Genomic DNA, 6000 nt, shown 5'->3' on the forward strand with positions numbered 1-6000 from the left:
TTGAGAATGAAAAATAGGTTTGAAAAAAAGATTATTTTTCTAGAAAAATCACCAATTTTAAATGCTCACTACTTTAATCTTTAAAACCAAAATAAAAATCCGAAATAACCGAGCCGAATTTGTAAAAATTGAACCAAACCGAAATTTGGTTATGGTTTTCATTTTCGTCAATCCGAAAATCGAAAAATCGAACCAATATTCAACAATCAAACCGAACAAACTGAATGCCCACGCCTTCTGTAAAGTCATGAGACGTGCACTTTATATTTCAAGGCTTACACATTAGATCATGCTACGTAAAACGCTTCGCTTTATACTTACCATGTTAAAATACTGACAGAGAGTAGTGTTTGGTAAGAGGCTAATGTGCTCTAGTTAAAATTTGGGGAAAGGACAAAAATAGCACCTAAAACTAAAATAATTCCACAAAACTAGCACCTAAATTTAAAAATCTGAAAAATAGGACTCGATCATGGTGCCAATGGATAAAAAGGTATGCATAAAGCGTGCAGCTCCACTTCCTATGATATATCAAACATAAATATGATATTATCTTTGACCCATTTTTTTTTAATTTTAAAAACGTTCCACACCCACGTCAATCTTTTTTTTCTTCTTTTTATTGCATGTACCTAACTATATGCAATTCAACTTTTCCTTTTGCAAAGCAAAACTGTGGATTTTGCATGCTAGTAGTAACTATATGTACCTAACTATATGCAATTCCCGAGGCAGTAATTTCGATCCTCGAGTTCACTCGAACTCCTGCTATCGAGTAGAATTTAGTATCATTCTCCTAATGTCAGATTTTGGTTCAACAAGCAGCCTAAAGTAGTAGAATGTCCAGCTAGCTTTGCTAAAAAAGTACTCTTTTTGTTTCATTTTATGTGGCACACCATTATAAAAAGAATTGCAATGGACTTTCATGATGGCTGAGATTCTCTCTCCGACGGCTAGCCGACAAAACCCCCTCATTTTCCGCTGGCAATTAACTTTCAGATCTTCGATTACTAACAAAATTCGACGTCTCTCTCGTTAAATCTCTCTCTATAATGTTTCTTCAACAGCGCCGACAACCGACAGGTGAGTCCGGCGTCGACACCCAGATTTTTGGGTGAGACACAAATCTCTTTTCACTGTTGGAATCGCCGATCTGGCAACTACCAAGAAGCAGTGGTAAACCAAATCCAGCATATTACTCCGACAATAACTTTTGCCGGCGGCCAGCGCACTTTTCGGCATTCAAGTCTGGGTGATATCAACAGTAGGTAAAGCGGTGGCAGCAATATTTTGGCGACCAATTTCTCTACCAAATTGCTGGAATTCGATGAAAGATCAAGAAAACACCATCACTTTCTCTTTCTACAGGATCAGGTGCACTCGTTTCATCTCTTCTAGTTTATACACCTCGTGTCTTATTATATATCATTAGCTATTTCTTTCCTGGTTTCTTGATTATTTATCTTGACCATTTCTTGTGGGAGTGTTGGTTTCGAAATCTCTTTTATGTGTTGGTATTTTTGCTTGTGTTGGTGTTACTTTCTAAAGCGGATTAGAGGTATTATGATTAGTAGATTTATTATTATTAATTATTGGTTGTCATATTGGAGATTGTGGCCGTGGGTATATGTGATTGTTTCTTGCTTTTTCCCCTATAGATTTATCTCATTGTTACCGCTGAGTCTTTTTGCCTTTGTGTTTCATAGCCTTACATATTTTCTCGCCTTTTTATTTCTTCCGTTTAGTAGTGGCTGTAGTGGTCGATGATAAGCTAGGGTCATGTTCTAGGTTGGGGTAGGGGTCGAGAATAGGGTCTAGGGTAAGAGTGGGTGCTAGCAATGGGTTAGGGGTGGGTCTAGGATCGAATTTGGGGTTGGGGGCCAGAGGTAGTAGGGTTAGGTGGGGTAAGAGAGAGTCCAAGTTGAGAATTGGGTATTGAAACATAGGGACTCTTTAAGATAAGTCCATAGAACTCGTGAAGAGTCTTAGGGAGAGAAATATTAGTATAACATATGTCCAGGAAACCAAATGGATAGGCTCTAAGGTTAGGGATGTGGACGGGTATAAGTTATGGTACGCGGGTATCGTGAGGCATAGGAATGATGTAGGTATCTTAGTAGTTGAGGATCTTTGAGGGCAGATGGTGGAGGTTAAGCAGGTGAACGATAGGTTGATGTCGATTAGGTTGGTCATCGGAGGGTCTTCTTTGAGTATTATTAGTGCCTACGCTCCGCAAGTAGGTTTGGACGAGAAGGAGAAGAAGAGATTTTGGGAGGATTTGGATGAGGTGGTTAGAGGCATTTCGAGCACGGAGATATTGTTCCTTGAAGGGGATTTCAATGGACATATTGGGTCTTTACCGAGAGGGTAAATGATGTGTATGAAGATTTTGGTTTCGGGGATTAGAATGAAGGAGGAGTTTCTCTTTTGGATTTTTGCTAGGGAATTTGGGCTATGGGTGGTAAATTCGAGCTTCCTGAAGAGGGAGGAGCATCTTATTACCTTTCGTAGTTTGGTGGCCATGAATCAGATAGACTTTTTACTCCTTAGGAAGGGTGATAGAGCGATTTGTAGAGACTACAAGGTTATACCTAGCGAGTATCTTTCGACTCAACATAGGTTGTTGGTGATGGACTTGGTAATCAACAAGGGTAAAAAAAAGAAGAGTGTAGAGGCTCGACCCAGGATTAAGTGGGGTAGCTTGACTTTGGCTAGTGCTTTGGAGTTCTTGCGAAAATAAATACATCTCTTATTTCTTGGTACCCACACATTCTTGGGTTCCTCATGGTTAGTTCTTGGATTAGTTAACTCAGTTTTGGGTCTCCAAATTCATTTGCCAAGATTTCTAGAGCGAAATCTGCAATTATAATATTTATGCCAGGCTTACCTCAATTATAGCAAGAAGTAGAATACCGTTCAATAGTTGTGTAATAGCTATTATGACAAGTTCCTTTAATCGACTGACTGGTGTTAGTTGACCATTGAGATCCATCACAACGACCCAGGATTAAGTGGGGTAGCTTGACTTTGGCTAGTGCTTTGGAGTTCCTGCGAAAATAAATACATCTCTTATTTCTTGGTACCCACACATTCTTGGGTTCCTCATGGTTAGTTCTTGGATTAGTTAACTCAGTTTTGGGTCTCCAAATTCATTTGCCAAGATTTCTAGAGCGAAATCTGCAATTATAATATTTATGCCAGGCTTACCTCAATTATAGCAAGAAGTAGAATACCGTTCAATAGTTGTGTAATAGCTATTATGACAAGTTCCTTTAATCGACTGACTGGTGTTAGTTGACCATTGAGATCCATCACAACTATAATATTTGTTATTATAGGTATTATGATTGTGATTGCTTCCTTTGGTCGATTTACTAGAGTTAGTTGACCATTGAGGTCCTTCAAAACTATAATATTATTATCATACATACAACTGTCAGATTTATCAATCAACTTAGTAGAGTTAGTTCACCAATTTAATCTGACAATAATATGACTGGAAGATTTTTCAAAACTATTGATTTTAACTTTTAATTCATCAGCTTCATCTTGCAAAAAGTCTTTTTCAATTTCACAAACTTCAAATTTAAGTTCCTCGTCTCTTCTTTCTCTTAATAATGCTCTTTTTTCATCATGAGCTTTATTTAGATCAGCTATGACAAGACTTAGAAAATTTTGTAATTTGGAGAATTCATTAGAAGAATTAGTTCTCACTGGACTAGATTCTCCATTGTCATGAAGCTTAGAAAATTTTGTAATTTGGAGAATTCATTAGAAGAATTAGTTCTCACCGGACTAGATTCTCCATTGTCATGAAGAAAAAATATCCAATGTTGTCATTTTAATTATCTGATTGTTCTTCTTTACCCCCAACATCTGAAAGCATTTTGGCTTCCTTCGGAGGGTCCTCTCTAGATTCTGGACAATCATAAGCAATATGACCATACCTACCATAATTATAGTACTTACTTCCATTCCTGTTAAAGTTGACATTTTGCTTTTCTTTTGAATAATTTGATTTTTCCTTTCTTTGATTTCTAGATCTTCTATAATTATCAAAAATTGTCCTGGTGATGAGTGCAAATTTATCTTTATCCAAGGCATCATTTTCTTCTTCATTTGTAGCTTTGAAGGCCGTAGTTCTTTTATTATCTTGTTGTTGATACTTCTTATTCAGTGAGCCATTTCAAAGGAAATGAGATCTTCTCTAACTTCATTATAGGTCATCTTATTTAGGTTTATACTTTTAAGAGCCACAACCTTAGAAAGCCATTGATGAGGCAAGATTTTAAGAATCCTGGTGATCTGATCTGCAATAGGGTAAGTTTTACATGCAACGTTGAGTTCTTCATTAATTTTGAAAAATCTGGAAAATATTTCTTCAATGGATTCCCCATATTTCATCTTAGAAAGTTCATAGTCATAGGGAAATAAACTTACAAGAGTTTGCTTGACCTTCTCAGTTTCCTTTATATGTCACTTCTAATTTATCCCCATTTGTTCATTAATATAGTTCTCCAGAGTAGGAGTTGTTGCTACGTGGTCTCACCAAGTAGTAAAGTGACCCTTTAGAAGACAAGTATCGATCCCACAGGGACTAGTGTTAAGAAACTATCAAATTTAAGTTCACAATTGTTATTAAATTGATGTAAAAGTAACCAAAAGAGTTCGTGGGTTGTAAATTGGAAATTAAAGTAGACAATGCAATAAAGTAAGTGCTTGGACAATCAATAAAGCGAAAACCTTGGGTTAAAACTCTGCGAACATTCATACTAAGCTATTGAACTTCACTGGTTAGATTACTTATCTTGGTTGTTGATTCACAGGGTTTATAATATGATCATGGTCTCCTGATCCTCTAATCTTCTACCTAACTGGACATTACAACTACATTGTTGAGCAGGAATGTAATAATCCATTTAGATGTCATCCTATAAGTGAACTAAACAAGGCTTCTAGGTATATCCCTATCCTAGACGCTAATTCAAATCCCTTATTTTATAAAAGAATAAGAACCTTGCTCTATTTATCCCCACGTTCTATCCTCTTATTCCCCCTCTCAGTTTCACAAAGATGACAATGGATGTATTCTAAGAGTCACGAATCCTTAAAATAGTAATAACAAGGATAAATAAACAACCAAATATGATAAGCAATCAAAATCAAATTAATTAAAAGCAATAGTAATCATGTTCTTCGACTTAACCCCGAAAAGGGGAATTTTAGCTACTCATGGACATAACTGTAATCACCATAGATGAATACAAGATATTATGAACATTCCGATCGAACTGTGAATAGTAGTGAACAGTAAAACATGCAGGAAAAAGTACTGAGGCCTGGCGTATTTTTTCTCCAACTTTAAATGATCATAAGTCCTTGTACATAGTGATCTGGGTGATCTACTATATATCAATGGAAAGCTATGTGAGTCCTCTTTCCAATGCAATTGGTTTCATCCAATTTGTCTATCGAAAAAAAAAGTTATAGTCGATCTACTTCAGCCTATCAAAAGTGAATTTTTGGGTCAACTTCAAACGATCATAAATTCTCGTACACAATGAATATCGGAGTAAAACGTTATGGTTGATCTACTTCAGACTATCAAAACAGTCCACCAAAGGACAGATTCGAGAATTTTTTTTTATTTTTAGGGGTGTTTTGGTTATTCCCCCTCACCCAAAATCCATCTAAACCCTATATTAAAACCTATTAGAAGCATTATATGTTATATTTCATCAAACTCCCTCAAAAAGAAAATCCTAAGCTCCTACATCTAACTTCAAGAGCCTCCAAAGTTCACCATTAATTCTGCAAATTTATTCAAGATTTCAAGTTCCTAGTTCAAGAACTCCAAGAACCATCATTCAAAGGCACGATTAACATCTCAAAAATGAGTATCAATCTAAAGTTCATCATTCAAGGTATGTGGGGTTTTTCAATAAGAACACTCTTTCGTTCTTGTGCCCAAAAGTAATTTTCTTTACAAATGCATGATTT

This window comes from Capsicum annuum, chromosome 12, assembly GCF_002878395.1.
Source record: "Capsicum annuum cultivar UCD-10X-F1 chromosome 12, UCD10Xv1.1, whole genome shotgun sequence".
NCBI lineage: Eukaryota > Viridiplantae > Streptophyta > Magnoliopsida > Solanales > Solanaceae > Capsicum > Capsicum annuum.